The sequence below is a fragment of the Mauremys reevesii genome, linkage group 9, assembly GCF_016161935.1.
Source record: "Mauremys reevesii isolate NIE-2019 linkage group 9, ASM1616193v1, whole genome shotgun sequence".
Classification (NCBI taxonomy): Eukaryota; Metazoa; Chordata; order Testudines; family Geoemydidae; genus Mauremys; species Mauremys reevesii.
In genome coordinates, this window is record NC_052631.1 from 65153891 (window position 1) to 65181334 (window position 27444).

At 51.8% G+C, this 27444-nt stretch overlaps 1 protein-coding gene across 1 annotated transcript in view; it reads left to right on the top strand.

Annotated features, from left to right (window-relative positions):
- The first annotated feature begins 15451 nt into the window (after nt 1-15451).
- Nucleotides 15452-27444, top strand: part of FRMPD3 (FERM and PDZ domain containing 3) — a 140437-nt gene continuing 128444 nt past the window's right edge. Inside the window, exon 1 of the mRNA XM_039487344.1 lies at nt 15452-15593. The gene's annotated coding sequence lies outside the window, so the exon portion shown is untranslated. The remainder of the gene's footprint in view (nt 15594-27444) is intronic.

The window sequence follows — 27444 nt, forward strand, 5'->3', positions numbered from 1 at the left end:
ACAGAAACACTTCTGTCCTTGAAGCAGGGCTGTGATGAGAGTCTTGCTCATGTGATCTGGGCAACTCTGGGGTACATGCTTCCATGAGATGCTATTACAAGCCCTCCAGTGCCTTTCTGAGAGCCAGTTCCTCCTGTCTAGCCAGCTGGTAACTCCCCAGCTGTGCCCTGCCTACACTGCCCTTAGCGGCCTTGGGAAGGCTGTGGGTTTGTGCTCCCTGCAGCTGATGCAGTCTGCTGTGCTGAGAAGAGTGGCCCTGGGTGGCTGCGAAGTATATCAAGGGATCTGTTCAGAGCTAGATTGAGCTCCCTCTAAGGTGGGACAGAAAACCCACAGCAACTGGTCCCCCAAGCCCACACAGATCTATGCATTGTGTAACTGTAATGCGCATGTCACCTCCTGTCTCTGTGACAGGGCTGTGTGGGCTGGGCAGGGTCCTAGAACCCCTCAAGTCACCCCGTCCTCTCTCTGAGAGACGGGAGTTACAGACTTGGTGGGGGAATTCCTAGGTGACATTTTATGGCTAGTGCTAGGCCAGGAGTCCCCAATGTGGTGCCCATGGGCACCATGGTGCCCGCTGGGGCATCTAAGTGCGCCGGGTACTGGCCAGAGGATGAGCATCCACCGAAATGCTGCCAAAATTCGGCGGCATTTCAGCAGCGATGCCTCTGGATGACACCACTTGTCGGCGGCATTTTGGTGGATGCTCATCCGCCGCTACGGTCCTCCGTGGCTCACCAGGCGAAAAAGGTTGGGGACCACTGTGCTAGGCAGTAGGTCAGCCCAGAAGATCAGAATGGTCCCTTCTGGCCTGAAAAATCTGTGAATGATCAGACCCTCCAGAACAGTGGGGCCAGTTTAGGTGCTGGTTGTTATTGTCAAACTGCAGTAGTGCCTAGATGCCTAGTCAGGGATAAGGGCCCCATTGTGCTTGGTGCTGTACAAACAAGCAAACCAAAAACCTGCACCAGAGAGCTCAGTCTGGGATTGTGACAGGTGGTTAAACAGACCGATTGGGGTGGGGGGCAAGGTAACAGGACGAGGGGAGGGGGACGAGGTACAGGTACAGTTGGGGAGTGTCTGCCTACAGGGGTCGTCTCAATGGTCAGAGCAGTCATCCCATTTAAAATCAAGCATGAGGGAGATTAAATCAATCTGGGAGCTAGGGATCCACTGGGGCTGGGAAAAGGGAGGCGGAGGATGGCTGTTGATTGTGAACATGTGGCCATGTCTCTTAGTGCATAGAACAATACCTGCAGCCTAGCAAGTCTTTCACTGCTGGCGTTGGTCAGGTGAGTGGTTCTGTAGGGCTAAGTGGTTCTGTCTCACCTGGGCAGTGAAGGGAAAGATGCTCACCACAGCTGTGGCTTTGTCTAGTGTGCTATCTAACTTGATCTAACTCCTGAAACTCTAGTCCAGAGAAAGCAATTTGTACCCCCTGCTTGGCTGGGCAAGTTAAAGTCTAGCAGGGAGCTTAGTTTTTAACTTCAGATGCTAAAATCAAGCTGATGGCGTTAAACGCTACAGAACAGAGTTAAGAAAGGTTTTCAACTAACAGCTCAATCCAGCTAGTTTAACTTGCTTGAGGAAAGAATCTCTGAACTTAGTCTAGACAATGCTAAAGCTGCCATCTGGCGCAGACATGACTATGAAACACCTTAGCCATGGCATTCAGTGAGCCAGGGTCTCTTCTCTGGAAGTCAGTTGTTTTCTGCAGAAATTAAGATTTAATCCATGTTAAATGGTGTTTCTAGCTCTTCCAGTTGTGAAGAAAATCTCTTGTCACTCATCATAGTGCAGCCTTCTTGGGACAGACTGACAGGCATTTCCATTCCACAGGTTGACAGATCTTAAACTGCTCTGAGAGTTGCCAACTACTATCTCCATTCATAATAACTGGGTGTTGACTCTGAACCCTAATGTCGATTTTGGTTAACTATTTCACTGCTGATCATTTTATCCAAAATACCCAGCTAATACTTCCATATTCTTTGAATTGCACAGGGCTTGCTATGAACAAATCTCTAAGCACCTAGATGAGGGGTGCAATTTTAAAGTTCCTTCTGACTTTAGAGGGGTCACAGGTTCTAGTAGAAGTCCCCATGTTCAGAATAGGGAATATCTCTGAAGCCTTTACAGTATCTGAAATCAATCATAGAATCTCAGGGTTGGAAGGGACCTCAGGAGGTCATCTAGTCCAACCCCCAATCAGAAGGAATTTAAAAAATGTGTCAATTGTATGTACATTAAACATGCACAATGATCAAATTTACATCATGGAAACCTGCCTTCCCCCCCAAACACCTGCAGTGGCTGAACCTCCCAACCCCATCTAAACCCCATCATGCAGCCTATTTCAAATCCTCACTGTCACACTGTCTGGAGTGGCTCACGACTGTGAGCGCCAACCTCAGGGCAGACTGTCATGAAGCAGGGCAGAGACCCCAAACTGGTTGTATGTTCTATAATTAGATTTTACCAACCCAAGAACAAATGTGAACTCCTAAAGTACTGGAACTATCTTGCCAAGGGGACTATCTTGCCACCCAAGCAAGCTGGACTAAGACCCTGTCTACACTGGCAAGTTTCTGCACAGTAAAGCAGCTTTCTGTGTGGTAACTCCTGAGGTGTACACACTGCCAAGCCACTTAGTGTGCAGAAACTGTGCAGTTGAAGCGCTGTAAAAAACCACCCCAACAAGAGGCATACAGCTTTCTGCGCTGAGGGTAGAACACTGCGGTGCCAGTGTAGAAGCCATGGTCGATTACAGCGCGGTGATTGGCCTCCAACAGGGAGATGTCCCACAATGCCTGGTCTCGCCTCTCTGGTCATCGGTTTGAACTCTACTGCCCTGCCCTCAGGTGATCAACCATCATTCCCACCCTGTAAATTCCTTTGGAATTTTGAAAGTCCCCTTCCTGTTTGCTTGGTGATGCGTGCAGTGGTCTCAGCGCATCTTTCCAGGTGGCCATGCCGGCTCCATGCACCAGGCGATCCCCCGCTTGGAGCAATGCCAAGTTGCTGGACTTCATCAGCATTTGGGCAGAGGAGGCTGTCCAGTCCAGCCATAGGAATTATGATACCTATGGACAGATTTCACAATGCATGACTCACAGGGGTGCTCTGTCCTGTCCTTTTAAGGCGAGGTAAATGAAGACAGAGTCAGCCAGTAGCACAGGCTCAGGCCTCTTGTGGCAGGCTGAGCTAAGTAGGGGTAGGGGGCGGCTGCTGTGTCCCGGCCGGGGCCTAGGCAGCGTCGGTCACCGCTGACGATCAGTGGGGATCCTGACCGCAACACACTGACATGGGTTGACTGAGTCACTATCCCCTCCCTACCTTCTGGTCCCCGGCGTCTGGCGGGAAGTCCCACTGCAAGAAAAGAGCCCGCCCCGGGGCTCCTCGGGGGTAAACAGCACGACAGCTGGCGCTCCCGGCTCCTCCTCGTCGTGGTGGCGCGGGAAGCTCAGTCGCGGGGGCTCGTGTGGTTTTCCGGTAGGAGCTCGTAGCCCCGCCCTTCCTGTGTCCGGGGCCAACCTCTCCGGGAATGACAGAAAGGGGCCATGACCGGGACATACTGCAGTGCAGGGTCAAAGTGAAAGAGCTGCAGAACGCCTACCACAAGGCGCGGGAGGCAAACTGCCACTCTAGTGCTGCGCCCACAAGCTGCTGGTTCTAAAAAGAGCTGGATGCAATACTCAGTGGCGACCCCACCTCCACTGCGAAGACCACTGTGGATACTCCGGTGGCTCATGTGCCGGTTGAGAGTGGACCAAGCCAGGATGAGGAAATCTTGGATGAGGATATGGAGCGGTACCCAGAGGCAGAGGATGACTCAGAGGCCAGAGATGCATGCAGCCAGGAGCTCTTCTCTACCCCAGAGGAGGCTAGCCAGTCACAGCTATCGGATATTGGCGAAGTGCAAACAGGAGAGGAGGTCCCTAGTAAGTGGATTTGATTTTGGGAATCACTGAAGCATGTTGTTGGGGGGCAGGAGGGTTGCAGAAAGCAGGCTTGTCTCCCACCACCTGCCTGGTCTGAGTGGCGGAACATGCTGTTGATTGACTCCCTCACTTCACGGGAATCTGCCTCCAAAATCTCCAGGAAACTCTCATGGAGATACTGGGCAATCCGCTGCTGCAGGTTCTTTGGCAGAGCTGCTTTGTTTCTTGCCCCATTAACAGTAACTTTCCCACACCACTCTGCCATCACGGGGTGGGGTGGGGAGGGAGGGAACCATTGCTGCACACAGGCGAGCTGTACAAGAGCCAGGGTGGAAGCCACAGTCTTGGAGAAGACCCTCCCTTGATTCCCTGCTCACCCTCAGCAGTGAGATATCTTCCATAATGATCACATCCTGCGGAAAGTGTGAGGACAGGAATGATTATCAGGGCCCCCCTACAGTGCTGGCTCTACCCAAGAGCCACATGTCCAGTGTACAGGAGGGTCTGGGAAGAATGATTTACCCTGCCCCTGTGGCTAGTCACCATTTTGGGGGTTTTGTGGCTCATGTGTGCTTGCCTGCGGTCAGCCAGTTAGTGACAGGTGTGTGAGTACTGGCTGTGTTTTAAATCACTGAATCAGTGTTCTGTGTGTTGCAAACAATACTGCTTCTGTAAAATGTTGCATTTAAACTTCACAGAGATGACCTTGGGAGCCCAGCCTCCCTCTTTGTTATCAGCGGCTGAACGGCTGCGCAGAATTAGAAAGCGGCCTTGAAGAACCAAGGAGGACTTTCTGTGTGATGTTATGATGCACTCTGCGGCCGAGAAACAGGAATTGAAGGAGTGGCGGGACAGTGAGAAAAGGGTCCAAAAGGAGAACGCGGCACGACAGAATGAAGCCACGGAGCAGCTCTTAAATGTTATGGCGCGCCAGGCGATACTAGCACGGCAAACCAAGCAGCTCCACGCCTGCCCTCCCCTGCAGCTGCTGTCACAAAACTCTTTCCCATGCTTGCCCCAGATACCGCCAACACCCACTTATCAACCTCCTGGCTCCAGTCTATACCCATGGCATTCCACTCCTCCCCTGTCACAGTCCAGCACTGCGGGCTCCCACTACCCACTGCACTCAACACCCATCCTTCTGCAGTTTAGCCCTGCTGAAGTACAGTACCTGCTGCATTGTACTCCAAAGGAGAAGGTTGGACATACACAAATCTTTAGCCATCCCAGGACCCCACCTCGTCCCAGGACCTTCCCTTCCCCCATTCAGATGTTTTTATTTGACTCTCTTTCTCCTCCGGTTGTTGTTTTTTTAATAAAAGCATTGTTTTGGTTTGAAAGCAGCCTTTATTTTATTAATTGAAAGCAAACAGAGCCCTGCAAAGCAACAGACAATTATGTTAAACCTTCACAGTACATCATCTGCACCAATCACAATCACCTCCTAGCATTACAATCACTGCAATCCTGAGCATAGCAACAAATATTAGTGGCTTTCAGCTTCAAATTGCTGCCTCATGGCATCCCTGATCCTTATGGCCCCGCACTGCACCCCTCTAATAGCCCTGATCTCTGGCTGTTCAAACTCAGCCTCCAGGCACTGAGCCTCAGTGGTCCAGCCCTGAGTGAAGCTTTCACCCTTCCCTTCACAAATATTATGGAGCGTACAGCACACGGCTATAAGCATAGGAATATTGTCATCGACCAGGTCCAGCTTCCCACAGAGGCAGCGCCAGCGGGCCTTTAAACAGCCAAAAGCACACTCAACAGTCATTCTGCACTTGCTCAGCCTGTTGTTGAACCACTCCTTGCTGCTGTCAAGTTGCCCCGTGTATGGCTTCATAAGCCACGGCACAGTGGGCATTTCGACTTCCCCTATGGTGATCTTCTGGTCCGGGAAGAAAGTCCCTGCTTGCAGCTTCCTGAACAGGCCAGTGTTCTGAAAGATGTGTATGTCATGTACCTTTCCGGACCAGCCTGCGTCAATATCTGTGAAACGCCCACGGTGATCCACAAGTGCCTGGAGAACCATTGAGAAATACTCCTTGTGATTAATGTACTCAGTGGCGAGGTGGTCTGGTGCCAGAATTGGAATATATGTCCCATCTATCGCCCCTCTGTGGTTAGGGAAGCCCATTTGTGCAAAGCCATCCACAATGTCACGCACTTTTCCCAGAGTCACGGTCTTTTGGAGCAGGATGCGATTAATGGCCCTGCACACTTCTGTCAACATGAATCCAACAGTTGACTTTCCCACTCCGAATTGGTTAGCGACCGATCAGTAGCCAGCTTCCACAGTGCAATCACCATATGCTTCTCCAGTGGCAGGGCAGCTCTCGTTCTCATGTCCTTGTGCTGCAGGCCTGGGGCGAGCTCATCACACAGTCCCATGAATGTGGCTTTCCTCATCCGAAAGTTCTGCATCCACTGCTCGTCATCCCAGACATGCATAACGATGTGATCCCACCACTCAGTGCTTGTTTCCTGAGCCCAAAAGTGGCGTTCCACTGTGGTCAGCACCTCCATGAATGCCACAAGCTAGTACGCGTGGCAAGATCGATGTCACACTCCTCTTGCCTTTGTAGTTTAAGAAATAACTCCACTGCCACTTGTGACATGTTGGTCAGAGCGAGCAGCATACTGGTCAACAGTTCGGGATCCATTCCTGCAGACTGAAGAGACAGGGCATGCAGTACACAAACCGTTGAAAGATGGTGCCAAATGCGGATGGAAGCACAGGAATTGCTGGGATGTGAAGCAATGCATCATGGGACATTTGGACAGGACCCAGGATGTCCTGCAACACCTCCATCTTCCCACAACTCTTAGCGACAGAAGAGGTGAGATAGCTCTGTGAGATAGCTCCCCAGAGTGCACCGCTCCTAATACTGCTGCAAGTGCCGCAAGTGTGAACACGCTATTGCGCAGACAGCTGACAGTGTGAACACACAACAACGGTTTCCCTTCAGTGCTCTCTGAGTAGCTTTGTAACTCCTGGTGCTGTAACTCTGCCAGTGTAGACATGCCCTTAGTGATAGCTGAAATACACAGAAGATCACACAAGATTTAGGTTGCTTCCGGTCCCAAGAGACCAGTCACTCACCTCAGGTCAATTTGTACCTCAGATCTCACACCAAAGACAACACTTGTAGCCAGTCCTATGTAAACTAACTAAGGCTTTATTAACTGGGGAAAGGAAATGAGAGAAATGTAAAGGTTAAAGCAGGCAACATATATACACAAATGGGTTACAGTCTATGGTTCCAAAAGGTGACAGAGTTGTAGCAATCTGTCAGCTCTGAATGTCTCTTAGGGCAAGCCCAGGTTTGACTCTGGGGATCTCTGCTTCTGTTTCATAGCTCTGGCCCTGTGAGAGTCCAAATTTTCTTGTCCCACTGCTGCCACCCAGATCCTGCACCCCACACCACTGCCTTCTGCCCAGGGGAAGCGATACCATAGGGGTGCAGGGGGAAATGCCTCTGGGCATGTGTGACCTTCTTCCAGAATGCAAGCTGGTGAGATGAGCCCTTTTGCATGTAGCCTCTTCATAGATGTCTGGGGTAATTAGCAAAGTCTTTGTACTGTGATGTCCCACAATGGCCCATTCAGCCTTCTTGATGGCTAGGAGACATCCCTCCTGACTGAATTCACAGGTTCAGAGCAAACATTTTTTACAGTCATAAAGCAAAAACTTAAATATAGTATGTGCTAAAGATGTTATAACTGAGATTAATGCATGCAGCAACTAGCAAGCATTTCATAAAGCTTACACACATTGTTATAAGTCCAATACCCATCTTACCATACTAACACACAGGTCAGCTGGACTGGCTTCCAGCAATGAATTTGTCAGTGCTCAGCTGAGGCCTGAAGCCTTGGCAAGAGCTGGCACCTGGTTTGCCAGCATCACACTCACCTCTTCATGCACCCTCTCTGAAAAAGGCCTGCATAAATAGATGCTAAGTGCAGGAAGTCCTGGTCAGCCAGGGGTACAGTATTCCTCTTTATTCCTGGCCTTTGCTGTTGTCTGGGGTGTAGCATTGCCATATGCTGTTCAACAGTGGCTGGTTTCCACTCCAGGAGTAGCGGGCATTGCAGTGATAGGTGGAGTGATTTGTATCTGTGTGATTTGTGAAGTGCTGCAAACCCCTTTGGGATGAACGTCTCAATGAGAATATCAGCCATTACAATGCCTCATTCTTTGGGGAGGGAGAGGGGGAAAGGAAGCAGGAATGTGCCTTTGAACATTATAGTACTGCTCCCTGATGTGCCCCAGGGGTGGAGAGGAGAATGCAGTTATAATGAATGGGAAAGAGATTCTTTATCAAGGCTGCTGAACACAGTCAGTCCCTGTGTTTTCCCTGGCTGGCTCCACTAGCTCCCACACTGATTAGGTACAACTTACCTGTGCTGCCCAGTATCACCAGTCAAATCAATGGAGCTATACTCATACCAAGGTTCCCTAAGGCAGTGGTACCCAAACTTGTTACTAAGGCGGACTACCCCTGCTCCTTCCCCTTCCCTTCCCTTCCCAACCCTCCAGCCTCCCCTCCCCTTCTCAGCCCCAATTCCCTGCTTGGCTTTCCCAGCCTGGCCCCCTCCTGCAGGCTCAGCAGACCCCTCTCTGCTGCCGGGGTCACTACCAGGCTGCTGACTGTGCTCACTGACTCCAGCTCCTTCCCCTGCACTGCTACCGCCCAGATCCTGCACCCCACACCACTGCCTGCTGCTGCCCAGGGGAAGCGACACCATGGTGGGTGCAGGGGGAAATGCCTCTGGGCATGTGTGACCTGCCTACACCCTTCCCGCAATCCACTGGTGGGTCAGGACCCATCATTTGGGAAACATGCCCTAAATCCTGGACTGGATTTGGAAGTCATGGAAAGGACATGGACTAGAGCTGGGCAAATAGATCTGGTTTTTTCTGTTCGCTGGAAGTCTGAAACATTGAAAAAATTTGTTTTAGGTTGACCAGAAAATGATTTTTTTGTACTTTTCAGAAAATCAAAAAGTAAAAATTAATTTTGGGTCAGTGGAAAGGTTCTGGTTCAACAGAATCAAAGTGTTTTGTGATTTTGACCGTTTGTAAACTTTTCTGATTTTAAGAAAATTAAAGGAAATTTGAAAATGTTGATTCAAAACATTTTGATTGTTGGGGGAGAGAGGGGGCCGATTTTTGACTAAAACAATTCCGTGAAACCGACATGAATTTGGTACATTTTTCTGTTTTGTCAAACCTGCATTTTTCACTGGAAAAAGTTTTAGCTGAAAATTTTCACCCACTTCCCCTGCTGACACACTGCCCAGCACGTGTCCAAACCCCCCAGTTACCGTTTGTGCTGTGGATCGAAAACATTGCACGGAGCTTGCTCTGCTTCCGCCCTTGGCTCCTGTCTGCGCTCCCTGGGGGAGTGCCAGGAGCCAATGTGGAGGCAGACTTGGAAACTCCCGGGATTCTTGAGCCAGGCAGTTTGGTGACTACAAACACCCACTGCACTGCCTGCTCCCCTCTAAGAGCCCATGCAGCAGGGCATCTCAAAAAGCCCTCTTAGCATAACTGCGTGGGGAAGACAGATCCTTTGGAAGATGACGCTGTCCCCCTTCTGTTTCCATTCTGCCTTTTGTGCCTGCTCTCTCCTTTCTCAGCCAGCCAGGCCGGCAGTTACAACAGCTGCTTTCCCAGTCCTCAACAGAGCTGTTTAGTTCTCCTACCCCGCTGGGTATTGTGGGCTGATTGTATTTTTTCTTTGCTTAACGGAATGGTGCCGCCGGAAGGGGGCTGGAGCCCATGCGGCCCTGCAGAATGGAGTTTGGCTCCCCTGCCAAGCTGGCACGGCAAAGGTGAGGCTCCGCCACGTGCCAGCTTATATCCTACTCACCGCTGTCGGCTGAGTGAAGCCCAGTGACCTACTGAGCTGCTTTTTAATGGGACTCTCTCTCCATTCAGTGAGTTTAGTGCGGGTGAAAGGCAGTCCAGAGACCTCCCTCTCCGCAGAACAGCCACAGCGTGGGTCACAGAGCATGCTCCCGCCACGCTGCTTTGTGGAGTGGCGCTCGAGGGACTGCTTCCAGGGGTGATCAGGTCCACACCCCTTTGGCCCCTCTGCTGGGATTGCAGTTAGGGCCAGTTCTTTGATTCCCAGACCATGAGGACCTGGCCTGAGAACCCCTATGCTCATTACACATCAGCTAGTAAGGGCTTCTGCCCACTTCTGCCTTGGGCACCATTCCAACCAGTGATGTAGGTGGGAAAGTGCACGGGTAGTGGCTTTGGCATGTTACATTTTGAGGGGGAAATCACAGATGAGCTACGAGAACACAGAATACATGTCCCGTATTTGAGCAGAACGTGCCCATTCCTGACGTTTTGGGTTTAGCCTGGCAAAGCCCAACCCCCTGCTTGGCCCATTACTGGTCCCCCAGCCATCTGTCTTCCTCTTTCTCCCTTTTCAGAGTGTTTTACACCAGTCCCTCCAAAGCCTCTCTGGATCTCTCTTTTTCTGAATGGTGAGTCTATCTGCAGTGTCTGCAGAAAATCAAATTCAAAGGGGCTCAGTCATGCCTGTCCAGGACATTCCTGTGGCAAAACTTATGAAAAGAGCAAGCTCAGGGCTACCGCATAAGCCTGTCACCTCGGGAGCTCAGCATGGACAGCCAGTCCTCCATCTCAGTCCTGAATGTTTGTCTCTATGCAGAATCACTACAGAATGCTGCCTCATTTTCTGCCTGCTTAGGAAAGGTCCATGACTGGACCCTGGCTGCAGGGCCAGGACTGCAGTGCCGTAGCAGAGCTATGTGGGCCCAAGAAAGGAACAGCTGTGGGTCAGGACAGAGGGGACTGGGGGGTAGGACTGGAATATTAGAGGATCTGCAAGTTGGGATCATGAAGTCTCAGCAAGGGGCAGGAATGGAGTAGGAGGAGGATGCTGTGCATCAGAATTGACTATGCTCTTTTAAAAGAGAAAACAATTCTACTGTGGGGGAGGGATAGCTCAGTGGTTTGAGCATTGGCCTGCTAAACCTAGGGTTGTGAGCTCAGTCCCTGAGGAGATCACTTAGGGATCTGGGGCAAAAATTGGTCCTGCTAGTGAAGGCAGGGGGCTGGACTTGATGACCTTTCAAGGTCCCTTCCAGTTCTAGGAGATTGGTATATCTCCAATTATTACCTTACACAGACACACACATTCCCCAGTTGCACTCTTCTGCCTGGGCAAAATAAGAGTAACAAAACTCATTGTTTCCTCACTCTTCCTGTCCTTTCCTTCTGTCGTCCCCGATTATGTCCTGGCTGCATTCTAAAGGGTGAGCAATCTGGGGCAGGAAGGTTTGGATAGTGGGATCCCGTCTGGGGTCGCAGGTACAGCTGGAATAGAAATAAGGAATATTAAACCCACTGTTTTCTTCTGGGCTTTGTGGACTTTAATTTTGTACACTGGTAGCCCGATGAGGGGTGCTAAGGCAGGTAGGCCAGAGGTGCATCAGCAGAGCTGTCTGGTGGAGGCCTCCCAGTGATATCTGGTGATGCTGCTCATCAACAAACCAAGGGCCTGGTGTGGATTTTATCACTCTTCAGTTTGGGTGTGTCCAGGGGTGGGGGGACAGCTAATCCGATTGGCTAAAATTAAAGAGCTGGCTCAGGCTGAATCCTCCCTAAAGGCTGAAAGAATTTGGTTAACTTAAAAAAAAGTCCCTGCATCTCTGCACTTCTTGGCTTCTACTGGGAATAGAAGCTAGGATGGCGGGAGGAAGAGCTGTAGGAGATGAGACCAGCATCATGAGCCGGTAGGATCCCAATTATTTGGACTCCTTGGGCGTGTGGGTAACTGGGAAGCAAGGTGAAGGACAGGGGGCCAGGCACCAGCAGCAAAGCAAGGTGCCTGGGTAAGAGGCTGCCTGCGTCCCGGGCCGGCCGGGGGGGGGGGCGGGGCGGCTGGCGGCCTGCGGACCTGCAGGCTGTGGCAGGGGGGGCGGACGGGGGACGGCCTGCTGCGCGGACGCGAGGGCGCGAGCGGGCGCGCGGCGCTGCGGCTCGACCGCGGGCGGCACGGCAGGCTGCGCCAGGTCCCCGAGCCGCGCGAGACCACAGCACCCGCCGCGCGCCTGCGGAAGTCGCTTCGCCCCCCCGCGGTCCACCTGCCCCGCAGCATGCTGCTGGAGCTTTAACGCCGAGGAGGAGGGAGAGGCCCGGCAGGGGACCGGGGAAGGGCGGCGCAGCGCACCGCGCTGCTTGGGGCAGCGTGATTTCTAGAGCCGCCCCTGGTGAAGGAAGGACTGGATTGTCAGGGGCTGGCATGCCCAGCGCCCTGTAGGACTCACACTGTCATGTGGTGTTTCTAACCTGATGGGTGATCTGAGAGAGCCTGTTCTTCTGCCAGTCCCAACCCTGTCTTGCAGGCAAGTGCTCTGGACTAGACTTCCTGGCTGCTGCATCTCCAGCCCTTTGAGGTTTGCCCATCCCTAGCCATGAGGAGACAGTGACCTGGAGCGCATGACAAGTGCTATCAGTGCTCCAGTCCATCCCTTGGTCTTGTATCTCCCGCTTGCGGCATTTCTCTAGTGCACTTCTATGCATGGTGGGGGGGAGGGGGTTCCATCCCACCTGGCTTTCTTTCTAGTTCCGGTCAGGGCCGGCTCCAGCTTTTTTGCCGCCCCATGCGGCGAAGCGGAAAAAAAAAAAGATAAAGCCGCAATCAGCGGCACTTCAGCGGCAGTTCTACCGCACCACTTCAATCTTTGGCGGCAATTCGGCAGCGGGTCCTTCGCTCCGAGAGGCACTAAGGGACCCACTGCTGAATTGCCGCCAAAGACCCGGACGTGCCGCCCCTTTCCATTGGCCGCCCCAAGCACCTTTCTTCGGTGGTGCCTGGAGCCGGCCCTGGTTCTGGTTCTCCCTCTGGATTTCAGATGCAACAGCTGGATTTTATGTCTGATTCCTTCAGTGTCAAGTGCTGCAGTAAACCCCTCTGTCTCATCATTAATGATGACAGGAGTCCCTGCTGGGAGAACGATAAAACAGCTAATTAATGAGAGAGCCTAATGCAACCCTGAGCAGAAAAAAGGGAAAACAGAGACCTGAGATGTCCACCTAGCAATCTGCCTCTCACTTCCCCCAGCACTGGGGCTGAGAAAGGCAACGCCGGTACAGTGCTTCGTGCCACCTCCCCTGGCAATGTGGCCATGAAATACATGGAGAGTGGAGATAAGAACAATGATGCTAACCAGACGGTTGTTGTATGAAATACGGAGAACTGCAATGCCCGGATAGGATGGGCCCTGCCCATGATGTCATGAAACATGTGGGCACAGGGAAGCCACTCTGACGTGGCACTCCCTGTACAAGGCTTGATGCACATGCACAGGAAAGATGTGCCATGCCAACATGACATGCAGTGTTCCCTGGTCATGCTGCCATGGAGCAAGCAGCTGTGTGGGTGGGAGGGGGGGATGCATGGCATCAGTGCAGCACAGACACTGACTAACCCTTTCAGTTCTCCTGAGATGAGAAAAGAAATGTTGACCATTGGCCCATCTGCCTAACTGCAAGCATTAAAATGGTCACCCTGCAGGCTTCTTGGGGAGCTGGCACCGAAAAAGGCAAACAAGACAAACCTGCAGGGTGAGAAGAGCAGAGGGGGTCACCTGGAAGCAGTCCCCTTGCATATAGCAACAAACCTTATAGACTAACAGGTTTTTTTGCAGCATGAGCATGGTGTGAATACCCACTTCTCTTCTGCAAGTGGTGTGTTGGGCAGGGCAGGTTTTTATATATAAGCAAGCAAAGCAAGCAAGAGAGAGAGTTAGAGTTAGTTCAATAGAGGGAGGAGGATGAGGCTGTTCTAGCAGTGTGAAGGTGTGAAGGAGGGAGAGAGGAACTGTAATTGTAATTGGCAAGTCAGTCTTTTTTTTTTCCCTGACTGATGATGGTGTCAAATTGCAGATGATGAACTGAGCCAGTTTTTCTCTTTGAAGTCTGGTCCTTTTTTTTTTTTGGGATGATGGCCACAAAGATCTGCTATTGTGTGGCCAGGGAGGTTGAAGTGTTCATATAGCATATGCTTGCATATAGCATCCTCAGGGAGCAGAGGGGGCAAGGGGCCATGTGGAGAATGTTAGGTAATGTGTTCTGCTAATTTTATTTTATGTGTGTGGGTGAGGGACGAGAAACCTGTGCTGGACATGAGATGTGGTTTCACATCCGAGGACTCTGCAAAGGCCCTTTTGGTTACCAGGAGGCACTGTGGGGTGTTCGTTCAGTCAGGTGAGGATGGCTGGAAGAGGAAGTCTTGGGGCTGACAGGAGGGAGTTAGAAGGTCTCAGGACCTGGCTGAAGGGGACCTGCATTAGTTCATCCATGGGGATTATTTGTGATGAACAAAATAAGAATTTGCTCCTTCAGCACGGAGTGGAGCTGCGCTGACAGGGTTTTCCTGCCACGGCCTTCAAAGAGCACCTGCCATCCTTCAGTGAGCACCCCGCTCCTGAGGTCTGGGCCTTGGAACCAGGACCAGAGCGAGGGTGACAGGTGGTGAAATGTCCTAGTGCAAAGCTCCATGGTGGTGGCAGCAGAGACCCAAGCCCAGGAGTGCAGGAAACCCAGGGCTGTGAGCGGCCCCTGGGGCAGGACACTCCCAGCAATCGGAGATGGCCTGTTGGACACATGTGGTGCAGTTCGGTGTGCACAGAATCATAGAATATTGGGGTTGGAAGAGACCTCAGGAGGCCAACCTCAACTATGCAGTCCCCCATCAGGTGGGTCCTCTCCGGATGGGGACCTGCCTTCTGTCCAGCAGCTCCCGGCTGAGCCCTGTGCTTTGGGGAGACCCCCCCCCGTCTTCCCTTTCTCCGCAGGGCGGAGGTGTGGCGGGGGAAGGGGTGGCCCCGGATCTGGGCTGGCCGGCTGCTGCTGGAGCTTTGCTTGGCCCTGCAGCTCTTTAGTATCCGCTCTGCGCCCCGCTGGCTGTGCGGCCGCGCTCTCCCTGCTGCCCCCGGCTCCCCGCCCGGGGGCGGCTCCGCGGCGCTCGGGGGAGGGCGCACGGCGCAGGAGGGCTCCGGAGGCACAGCGCCTCCAGCCAAGGTCACGGAGCGGAGCCGCGGGTCTCAGGAGAGGAGCAGTTTCGCCCCCGCCCACGCTGCTGCTGCGATTCCCGTCGGGGCCGGGGGCTCGCCGGGTGCCCCGGCCAGGCGCTATGCGCCGGGCTCCAGCCGCAGGGCGCGGGTCGGGGGCCGGCGGGGAGCTCGCTGCGGAGTCGCTGTGGATCGGGGCCGAGGGGGCAGCCGCCGCGGGGCGTGTCTAACCCCCTAGCGGGCGGCGGCTTTCCCGGCTGTCTCTGCCCCGAGAGCAGCGCCCCGCGCCCCTGCCTCCCTCCCTCCCTCCGAGCTGTCCGGCCGCCTGGCCCTGCGCCGCAGCATGGACACGCCGCAGCCAGGGGGCTGAGCGGAGCGCGGAGATGGAGACGGCAGGAGCCTGCGTGCGTCGCTCCCAGCCCCCTGCAGCTCCGGCAGAAACTTCCCGGGGCAGCCCGCTCCCTCCTCTCGCCCAGCCCTGCTGCTGCCCGGCGCTGAGCCCTGGCCGGCCGCGCTGCGGGCGGGGAAGGCGGGAGGAGTAGGCAACGCCGAGAGGAAGGACGGGAGGGGCAGCCGCCAGCCAAGGTAAGGCGCGCGCACCCGGGGGCAGCTCTGCGGCGGGTCTGTCTGGGGAGGGAACTGGGGGCGACCAGCAGCTGTGCCCGGCTCAGCCCCTCGTTTGGAGTCCGAGGCTAGTTCTGCAGCACGAGCCAGCCCGAGTGCTGCTGGCTTTGCCGGCTGTGTTCAGACCGCTTCCCTCGGCGCGTTTGCCCTGGTTTTCATTGGGGCTGCCGGGTGGGCGCGCAGCGGGAGAGGTATTTGCGTGGAGACCTGGGGGACTGAGGAGGAATGGTCATGGTTTGTGATGACCAAACAACCATCGTGTGTGTGTGTGTGTGTGTGTGTGAAAGAGAGAGACTACACAATCCCCTTCCAGGAACACACCCAAGCACACACAGAAACAGTATATCCCTATACCTCAATCCACATACACCACCCCCTCTGTATACACACACAGCCCTCGCCACCACAACCCCCCCTCAGCATCCCCTGTCCAACTTGCACACTCCCACCCCACAAAGTCCTCTGTGCATATACACAGCTCTTTACATACACTCAAAGCTCAGCCTATTTCTATACACTCCTGCCCCTAGAATACACATATATGTCTGCGGGCCCTTTGGATGTGGGGGGTAGGCACCATGTGTGTTGCTTTGTGCCTGGAGTGCACTGCGTATCCGCCCATTGGCTGGAGCAGAGAGGGTGCGATGTGTTCCAAAGCCACACCCTGAAATGGATGTGCACTCCTACACACAGTGACCCCCCAAAACTACTGTCCCCGAAATAGAAGTGTGCTCCTAGTGGAGTGTGCAAGTATGTATGCTGGGGCCCCACCAGAGCAACTTGGAAATGGATACAAATGCACACACCATAAATGTATGCGCATCCCTATGCATGCATGCCGACAGCTCCGAATTGCATCCGATGCTGGCATGTGCACACACCTCTCAAAAATGTGTGTGCATTCCTGTGCCTGCATGCCGAGACCCCACGTGTGCATGCACACAGATGGTCTCCGAATTTCCATCTCTCTCTAGGAAAACAGGTGTCTCTTTTAACTCCTGCAGCTGCTGCTCCTCTGCAAAATGGCACACCGAGGTGGGCCCCGCAGGCTTGCTCATTACTGGCTAGTGCTTGTCTTTGCAAGTGTTCCCCACTTTTGAACTAAAATGTTTGGGTTTGGGAGCATCCATACAGCAAGGGTAAAGTGCTGGTGCATTTAATGCTCTGGTCAGTGGCCCTTGGCTTCTGCTGTGCCAACATTGTGCACTGAAAGGGTGGGCGGTGTGGGGGGGCAATTTATAATCAAGGGACCATCTTGTGAAACCAACTGCACTGCAACCATGGTAGCTCAGTTTCTATGGGGATGGCTTAAAGCCTTCTTCTGAGTGTAAATTCCCAGGGAACTGTAGCTTTGCTTGGCAGCTCGTTTAGCACTGGAAAGACCAATATTTGATTCTCAGGGGGGATTGGTGTGCTTGAGAGAGGGCTGTTTGATGCTCAGGGAGTAGGATCTTTGATTGAGAAGTTGTTTATTGCACTGCAGAGACTGCAGTTTAGTTTCTCTGGAGGCAAGATACTTGCATAAGCGCTATCCTGAGGCATTGCATTTGGATTTTGCATACTGTCTCTGCTGCATGTCTCGAGTTTGATTCGCCAGTTTTGGGAGAGAAGTTGGTTTCCTGTTGCTTTCTGCAGACTGCCCTTTTGACAACGTCCCCTTCCCCAGGGTGAGTGGAAATTCATTCTCTGTTTGTTCAGCCCTGGGCTCCCTCACTGGTCTCCCACGCTTGGGTTAGAGGAATAATTGTTTTTTGAAAAGACAATGGATCTAATGAATAAAACCAAAGATTGTGTCAATCACAGGAATTAGGAGATCAGTGGCTGGCCCTGCATTACTCCTCTTTGTAGTTATGGTTTTAATAATCTCAGCAGCGAGTTCCCTCTGTTCCCTCATTGATGCGATCTTTGTGTTGCTACTATTGGGACCCTCTGGTGTCGATTAGGCTGTATCACTTTGACCCGTTTTCACCACCAGGCTAGCTAAACATGCTGAGACATGGCGATAAAAGAGGGTTCTGATCACTGAAGCCTTATCCACATTAGAGCCAAAATATTCAAAACTGGGTGCCTGACGTGCTTCTGTGTCCAGTGTTAAGGAGCTAAATAAGTGGCCTGATTTGCAAAAGTGCTGAGCGCTCAGCATCTCCTATCGACCTGAATATGAATTATTGGGTGCTCAGTGCTTTTGGACATCAGGTGCAGATGCTGCCGTGTTCTAAGCCTGCAGAACCTTTGGTGTAGCCCCCTGTGGCACTCTTGGGAATAATCCAACGGGACATTGGGATGTCATAGCAAAAAGAAAATGTCCCAGTTGAGTGTGAATGGTAGTGCTCTATGACCACTGCAGTTGGCAACCCAGCAGAGTCCCCAAGATTGGGAACCTGAGTAACAGGCAGATAGCGCCTCCTAGTCAGGGCGCTGGTACCAACTCAGCCATTTCTTCAAGGGCAACCGTGACCGTTGTTTGTCTAAGTGTTCAGAAAGTACATTGAATTGAAAGGGAGCTGTGCAAAGGGGACATGCAGGGCAGACTCAAACACAAACACCAGAGGCACTTCCACTAACGAAGGAATGGGGAATACTAAGGTGAGGGCAAAGTAATGGGCTTTCACAGCTGATAAGAAAAGTGATGATAATACTAATAAATTAGGCCTCTTCTCCATCAGTTCCAGTTTCCAGCAAGAACTCTCACATTCAGCCCAACTTCCTGTGCATCCTGAACAGGAGAAAAGGAAGAGTGAGAAGGGAGATGATGAAAGCCAGGCTGTGACCTGCTGTGCTTCAGAGCGGAAGTGTAGGGCTTAGGGCTTGGCTACACTCGAAACTCGAAGTGTGAGTGTGGTCGCAGCGCCAGCGCTGGAAGAGAGCTCCCCAGCGCTGCATGTACTCCACCTCCCCGTGTGGATTAGCTTACAGCGCTGGGAGCCGTGCTCCCAGCGCTGTGGCACTGTTTACACTGGCGCTTTAGAGCGCTGTATCTTGCAGCGCTCAGGGGGGTGTTTTTTTCACACCCCTGAGCGAGAAACTTGCAGCGCTGTAAAGCGCCAGTGTAGCCAAGGCCTTAGTGATTATCTCTGGCAGGTGGCAGGTTCCTGACAGAGATAAATGGCTGGGGAAGTAGAGTGCCACCTTCTAAATTAGCAATGGAAGAGGCTGAGCTGGGCTCAGGTGAGAAAGAGGCTTTTCTGTCTCTGTTGATAACATTTTGTACTAACTCAGACATCTGTGGCGCTGATAAACTTCTTCATGTGTGCGCCGGGCTGGTTCCAGGCTGGGCCTTTTGAATAATGCATAGAAGCAAAAGGATCAAATCTGCTGCTGTGAGAAATCTCAGAGCAGGATGGAATTTAAAGATAAGGCAGATACGAGTGGTGCCTTATCTTATCCGGTACCCATGGCAGGCCTTCTGGATCAATCTCAGGAGCCCTTCTGGCTATGATGGGTGCATGGAGCATGCTTGGTGGGTTAGCTGCCAGGTTCCTGAGAGATTAACACCAGAATCAGTCGCAAATCAAAGGAGCATCAAGATCAAGGGAATGCTTTCCACATTTGCTTTTCGTTCACCCCCGGCTGTTGAGGAATAGATCTCTCCTAGAGCTTACATGGAGCTTTTCAAACACCCGTCCTGCTGCTGCTCCTGGTGAAATCAATGGAAAACTCTCCTGGCTTTCAGTGGAAGCGTTAGTTAATCTTGCCTTACAACCACCCCCTGGGAGTTAGCTGTAGTTAAAGCCAGCTCTCACACAGCAAGATTACGCTGTTGTTATAAAGCATTTATACAATGCCATAAATATACACATGAAGAACAGGAGTACTTGTGGCACCTTAGAGACTAACAAATTTATTTCAGCATAAGCTTTCGTGGGCTACTGCTCACTTCTTCGGATGCATAAATATACACAGTGCTCCCAGAAATGCATGAGACTTGTTCCCTGCCCCGAGGAACCGACAGGCTGAATGAGACAAGGCACAGAGCAGCAGACTTGGCAAGGCTGGGGTGCAGATTATTGAGGAAGAAAAGGGAGTTGGGGTCGCTTGAAGAGATGAGGCTTAAGGAGGGATTCAAAGGGATGAGGAGGTGGTCAGAACCCTCACTTGGGACTTGGGAGACCTGGATTCAATTCTCTGTTCTGCCATGGGCTGTGTCTGACCAAGGACAAGACTCATGATCTTCCTGTGCCTCAGTTTCTGCATCTGTAAAATAGGGGTATAGCGCTGCCCTGCCTTCTCGTGAGGATCAGTACACTACAGATTGTGCGGTATTTGGTACTGTGACACTGGGGGCCAGAAAAGAATTTATAGCTAGAAGGTGACACAGCCAGTCATGACAGAACTGAGACTAGCACTCAGGTCTGGGAGCTCCTCGTCACTGGGTGTTGTATCGTTGCCTCACCAGAAGTCTGGGAGTTGAGGGAAGGCTCTTCACATTTGTAGTCCAGTTACTCATTGGAGCTATAGTCTGGCTGTACTGTGCACAGTCATCCGCTCCCTCTTCACCACCTGTAGGGGAGACAGTCAGTCCTCTAACTGTTACAGTTGCTCCTGCCCCAGTTCCATTTAACAAATGCTGTGGGGTTTGGGAGATGGGAGGCAGAGAAGGGGAGCTGACCTACTGTGATCCTTCACACCTCTAGGCCATCCATTCAAATCCAGTTCAGGTCAGGGGTGGTGAAGAGGTGTTACCATCAGCTCTTTGGCAACGTGCATGCAAAGTGGTGTTGGCATCAGTCAGGTTCTTAGTGGACGGGTGTCCCCATCACAAGCCCAAGTGGCATAATTGGCGCCCTCATTGGCAGCCTGAGTAGAGCATGTGAGAGCTAACGGGGACTGGCTGCCCCCCTCTCATCCCAGAGGTGGCTCCTCTAGGCCAGGGTCACGGCACGTGGTAGGGCAGTGTGGGGGAAGCTGTTCTGAGGACAGTGGGGTTCGGTCTCCACAGCATGTCAGTTAGCCAGCTGCTTTCGCCAGCCCGAAATTGCAGTGGAAACCAAAAAGATTTGGCGGCTTGGCAGGCCCTTGAGCATCAATTCCAGCTGCAGTACAAAGGTTCAAGTCTAAGCAAATAAGAATTCTTCAGGGATTTCACACACATAAAGGGCCAGATCCTGAATTGGTGTAGATGGGTGTCGTTCTGCTGGATCCAGGCTTATTTACATCAGCGGTGGCTGTGTTGCACACACCAGCATGGCTGCATTTCTGCTTCCCCATCTGCTCTGTCCTTGCCCCACTTCCTTCCGCTCTCTTTGTCCTTTATGCTGGCTCCTGATGGGAGGAATTCCTGGGGTGTGCACCAGGGCAGGGCAGTCCAAGGACTTTAGGTGCCTTGGTAGGCTGGGGAATGGGAGGCTCTGGGCACTGGAGTCTTGCAGGGCTTTGTGTGGAGCCATCTCCACCAGCTGTTCCGACCAGCTTTGGAAACAGAAGCTCCTGTCCGTCCACATCCGCTCTTCACAGCATATCTCGAGCGGGGTGGATTAATGCCCAATGACGTTAAAAACACTCTGAGCTCTTTGGCGTTCTCGCTCGCTCTTTTAAATTAATCAAAATCTGGCTTCCGCAGCCAGTCAATAGTGAGATTTATCACTTAAACAGCGTTATTGATTGCCTGGGAAGCCTGGTTTCATATTGATAGATATGTACGCGTGCAGACAAGCTGGTGAGCCCTGTGCCGTTAAAGGCACAGAACGTGTTGTGCCCGACCTCCCCTCCACCCCCCCGCAGCTGGGGAACCACATCTGGTGCCCAGGGGGCATCAGCCCGCCAGAACCAGCTCTCCTCTTTGAGTGAGAGCGGTAGTCTCTGCGTGTGGCACTGTGGCCAAATTTGGCCTTTCCTTCCTTGTGCACTGGACCTTCTCCAGGGCGGCACCTCAACAGGGCCTGATTACTGCTTGGCTGTCAGCATTCAGATTGCTGCTTATACAGGAGCCACCTGCAGCCTGCTGTGTTAGTCTCTCTTGCATCCTCATGCTCACATCTTCGGATAAGCTCACCATGCTAGTGGGGAGAGATGGAGGGGAGTGGGTCGGCGATATAGGCAGAGCACCTTCTTAGCTTGCTATGGAAGTGTTTGTCCACAGCGCTGTTTGGGCCAGTTAATGAATTTTGGGTGTCCTACCGCAAATCCTGCTGCTGCCGTCAGTGCCCCCTACAGGAGCAGCTGGCCTGGCATGGAGCCTTCATCTGGAAAGTTGACAGCAAGGCTGGGAGTATGTTAACATGTGTGATGGGCATCTCGAGTGGGACGAAGGAATCTTTATTAGCCGTCACTTTGATCTTTCTGAGCAGGCCTTGTGGTAGACCCATCAAAGGAGCCCTGCGCTGCCCTCCTGACTCTCCATATATTCCCACAGGGAGGCCATGATGCCCATCAGCCAAAGAGGCAGGGAGAAATGTGAGGCTTTGCCAGGCTGTAAGTAAGGGAGACTGAGTTGATGTTACTGTGTACGGTGCTCGTGGTGGTATTTCTCCATGAAAAGAGCAAGGCGTCATTGTAGTCTGAAATGGCTCTTCTTGTAGATTAAGGAAAACAACAAGAAAGAACCAAGTTAAAGTCCCCACGAGAGACAGCCATGTATGTGTGTTCTAACAAGGTGCACCAACTCTGTGAACAAAACGGCAGCTGTCTTTGCACATGGGGAGAGTCCTTCGAAACTAAAATAAATGAATGCATATAAGCGAAAGGCCTCCGTTTCATAGCTGCATAAGCTGGCCGAGGATACTGGTATATTCAGGATGGGTTTCTTGGTACTAAAACTTCTCCAGAGAGGGATGGGTGGGTTGTTCAGAGGCTCAGGGGGGCTGTGCACAGGGTATTTTGGTAACTGTGCTAATCCTGGGAACTGTCAGACTGTTCCAGCAGTACCCAGCTTCCACTGCCCTTCCCCACCCTCTCTTGGAAGTAGGGCTACCAGTCCGTCTGTTGCACCATCTGAAGAGGCCAATTGCTGCAGTGGTTCCAGGGCGTTTTTAGGGATACCAGCTCCAGACTGCTCCAGCAGGGCAGTTGTTTGGGTGATACCAGTTGAGGGGAGGTCCCAGAGAGGGAAGGTGTTGTGGAGGTATTGGTGCGAGGGGCTCTTGGTTGGGTGTATATTCTCAGATAACTGGTATTTCCGTTCCTGCTCCTCTGTAAATGGTGTTTTTTAGGTCACCACTATATAAATCTTTATGGGGTTCCCGCCTTAGAGCTCACATTTCCCAACAGGCAGTTCAGCGGCCTCCAGGAAAGGAGTTTGGTGACCTCAGTCCAGTTCCCATGGGATGGGATCTGCATCTCAAACCATTATGACAACTGGCGCAGTATCGGCAGAGAGGCCAAGAACTTGAATAGCGCTGGAGGCTGAATAGCGGAGGGGTATGATCCCCATACCCTTAGGCAGTGCCACCAGGCCTGATGTGAAGCAGTGCTGAGCTTGAAACCTCTTTTTCGGGAAAGGCTCTGGGTCAGTGGAGCCCAGCCACAGTAGGGTGGTGCTCAGGATAGGATTAAAAACCAAGCCAAGGTTCTGCTTTACCAGACTTTTCACTCTGAATGTGTTATGTGTACTGCACCGTGTTGTACTGTGTTCCATCCCCACCGCATGGTAATACCTGTCTCTGCAGCACAACTTGCCTCGCACTGCCCTGCATTATAATTCGCTCTTGCTGCACAGCAACGTTTGTGCAATGTACTGGTCTGCATCCTCTACTGCACCTCATTTTATACTGCACTGTCTGACACTTGAACTGCTCTCTCCCGAGCTGTGCTGCAATCTCCAAGGCTGGTGTGTGCTATACTGTGCCTCATTATACTGTAATTACACTGCATTGCCCTGCGTGGCCCCGAACTGCCCTCACCCTGCATTGCACTGAAAGGCTCTGCCTTTTGCTGTGGTGTGCACTTAATAACACCACACCTCCTGCCACTGTTTATAGGAAACAAAGGGGTTGGCTGGGGTCTGAATGAGACATTACCCTCTTTTAGTTTAAAGTAGGGGGAGATGGGCATGTGACATCCTGTCCAATGCAGAGGCATGGGCAGCTTTGGGGGGGAAATGTGGAGGGCTTCACTTGAGTTCAGCTTTGCTCTGTTGTCCATTAAGTCCCTGCAGTATGACTTGCCTGAAATTGCAAGTCCCTGCTCCCTGAAATTGCACATGTGGTAGCTAGCGCAGCAGGTCTGTCATTGAATAATGAATTCTCCATGAATGGCAGAGAGAAATTACCAAAAGCCCCGGGGTGCGAGTTAGTTGCACACCCTGCCTTGAGATTTCATGGTACAAGCCAGTTAATGTAGACAGAAGACCCCAATCTTTAAGGCAGTTTCTGCTCCAGTGACTTTCTTCAACCCCCAGGAGCAGTGCAATGCCCGCAGTTGCAGCAGCAACCTCCAGCGAGTCCTGCCTCACACTAGAGGTGGAATCATGCATGCGTGGAGTCAGGCACCAGTTTACTCTTCTCAGCTAATGATGTGATTTGTCTGAGTGTGTTTGTAATGTTCCCATCTCAGTAGCGTCTGGGCATATTATCCAGATTATATGCAACATCACATGGAGATAATCCCTTACTCTGGATAGTCCAACAGTTCTGGCTCAGTCACTCATACGTGCACCTGTGACAGTCTATAGACAACCCAGTGTCTAATGAAGGAGGTGTTTCTTGCATTCAAAAAGGCACTAAACCTGGGTTCTGGAGCTAGAGACCCTCCACTAAAAATACCGTCTCCCCAGCCCCCATCTAGGGATTGTCAGCAAAAGTGCTTTACCCACTGTGAGGCCAGTGTAATGATACACACAGGGAGAGAGGCAGTGCTGAAGGCAGCCAGCTCCCAAACCAAGTTGGTCTTCATATATGAGCATCAGCACCTGGAATTGTGCTGGGCAGTTTAATGTTCTCATAGCAATCCAGTAGCTATAGCAGATTGAAGCCGGTGGGACGCTTTGGTCTTCACAAGTAGCCCCAAATATGTTGTTGCCCCTTTTTTACCCAAGAAGCTAGTCAAAGTTTGGAGCCCTGGGGACGTTCCAGTTGGAGGTAGAAATTGATAGTGTGGAATTTTTTTAATGCAGTCTTGTTTATTTAGAGGAATGTACCAAGTCCTGCTTCTCCAAACACAGGAGGAGCCAAGAACAAAAGGAGCAGTTTCTTTGTTTCCAGATCTAAGCCCTTTTAGCCAGCTACAGCCTAAAGCTCTCTCTTTATCCCAGGCTCGCACTGTGCTCACAGGCTACTGCTAGGCTTTCTGCCTCTCTCTGTGTTCTGTCTGTTCTCAGTTTCAGTGTGCAATGCCTTCCTTCACACACACACAAAACACAAACAGTATTCAGCAAAGCCTCTCTCCCAATCTGTCCAAACTCCCGGGTGGATTCACAACCCCTTCTTGTCTTCAGTAGGGGGACTTCTCATGAGCTCACCCTGGCAGTTATGTGAATTGGTAGGTGCATTCACACCCACTTCCAATGGCATTTTAACTCAGCCCAGAACAAAGTTTCACCCAGCCCATAACGGCATCACTGCAGCAGGCCAGCCTGAAAGTGACAAAAGTGCAGTTGATTGTGGTGAGGGCTGCATCCTCAAGGAAACCTTTTAGCTTGCCACAGATGGGTTAAAAAGCCCTGAGCAACTACTGCTACCTGGGAATCCAATAGTGGGCAGGGCTTCCGATGTGCCCTTCATTTGTGTCCATCTTTGCAAGGGGAACTTGCATCTATACCTGGCGTTCTCAGGATCTTTCTCCGTTCCCCGAATGATTTCCCCCTTTGCAACCCACATCCCCTCTGTCTTCTTCGTGCTGAGTTTGAGCAGCTTTCTGACCTCCACATAACTGCCCAGTCAGGCGCTGGGAAAGCAAGGAGACTGCACCACCTGGAAAAGGAGACATAGCCCAAAGGTGGCGTCTACATACTGAATGCGTTGCAGCCAAAGGTCTCTCAGTTTCATCCAAGGCTTCACCTATATGTTGAACAGGAAGCGTGGCAGAATGGAACCCTGCAATACCGGCACGAATGGGCCCCTGGGATGGCTTGGCACGGCACGAGAGGGCTCCTGGGATGGCTTAGCAGGTAACCACAATCACCACCCCCGTAAGTCTTCCCAAGAACAGTCTCCTCCCTTGCCTGTATGGTCTCACAAATGGATCAGTAGCACTGTGTGATCAGTGCTGATAAAGCTAATGAAATCAGCCTGGATAGCTGACCTTTGTCCAGTTAGGGGAGCTAGACTATCAGAAGAGAGGCTTTGGCAAGGCATTGTTGCCTAGTGGATAGGACACTGGACTGGGATTCGGGACCTGGATTCTGTGCCTGGCTTGGACAGGGTCTCTAGGTGTTACTCCAGACAGTATCTTCCAGAAGTAGTGATCGTCCAGTCCACCCTTACCCACTTGACGTTAACAAAATAATGTTGTTGTATTTTTATGAAGCAAGCATAATTTACAGCTAAAATAGCACGCAAGAAACATGTCCAGTCCAGTCTCCTTTGTCATCTCATCTTCGTTTAAGGCCAGGGTGCCAGGAGGGGGGAGGAGGAATGAAGAAAACAAAACACAAAAGGAAGTTTACTTCCCATGTCACCAAGATGTGCGTAGTGCTGCCTAATGTTGCCATCTCACAGGGCTTCAATCTGTGGATGTTAAACCTGTATAAAAAGCTTTTCCTCAAGGAGGGGCGTGTCCCCCATTCCCTTTATGGGACTTGCTGTGAATCTGCTTCCAGATGGTTATGTGGCATGCTTGCACTGTTCAAAGGCTGAGGCAGTTCTAAAGCCTGCTGCAGATGGACAGAAAGCACTTTTACAATCTATGAGTGACCATTGTATTTCCCGGCCAGGACGCCAGGAAAAGAAATGAAATGAACCCACTGCTACTGCTTTTATGGATTCATTTCTCTCTAGAATTCAAGCCACACATTTTCCCAGATCCCCTGCCAATAACAGGGAGCTAACTGATAATGCAGATGCTATTAATAAAGCAAGTGTTGTTACATATTCATATCAGTCAGATTTCTAATTCAACTACATGAAAAAAACATTCTGTAGCAGAGAAACATTAGGGAGGATAATGTAAGGTTCATTCTACTGGCATTGGCACATCCTACTCTGTTCAGAATCCTTCGTTTCAGGATTTCTGAATTAAATATGCCATTTGGCCCTCTCTGATCTCTCTCTAAACGAATCTCTGCTGGCTTTGCATCCCAGCACTAGGGACATTTTTGTCTGACTGTTTAACTCTGTTTTGCTGGGAGGAGCAAAGATCCATCATTTCCCATTCTAACAGATCTTGTTGATTGGCAGTAATGTTGTCCTCTTAGCTAGGTACCTGGCAAATGTGAGTTCCCCAGAGAGATTTCCTTGCCTTGATTTGAGTTAGATACATTGATCTGCACTTAGTCATTCTTGCCTAGCACTGTCTGAGGCCAACAGGCTCCGTAGGCACTGATGATTCCCTGGGCACATCAGGACAGAGGGAGGACTAATGTCATACCTGGGGGGTTGTCTGCATGAGAGCTGGAGGTGTAATTTCCAGCTTGAGGAGACAGATCCACGCTCACTCTGTTGGAATTAGCGCACTGAAAACAGAAGTGAGGCCACAGCGGTGCCTGGGGCGGGAGGGATTAGCAGCCCTGAGCATGCACCTGTGGTCTTGGATGGGATCATACAGGGGGTGCCTAGCCTCTCCCACCTCTCCTCGTGCTGTGGCTACGCTTCTATTTTTAGCTTGCTAACTGGATCAGAGCTAGCCTGGGTATGCCCCCTCCAGCTGGGAGTCCCAGCTCCAGTGTAGTCACACGCTTAGGCCATGGCTACACTTGCAAATTTTCAGCGCTGCAGCAGGG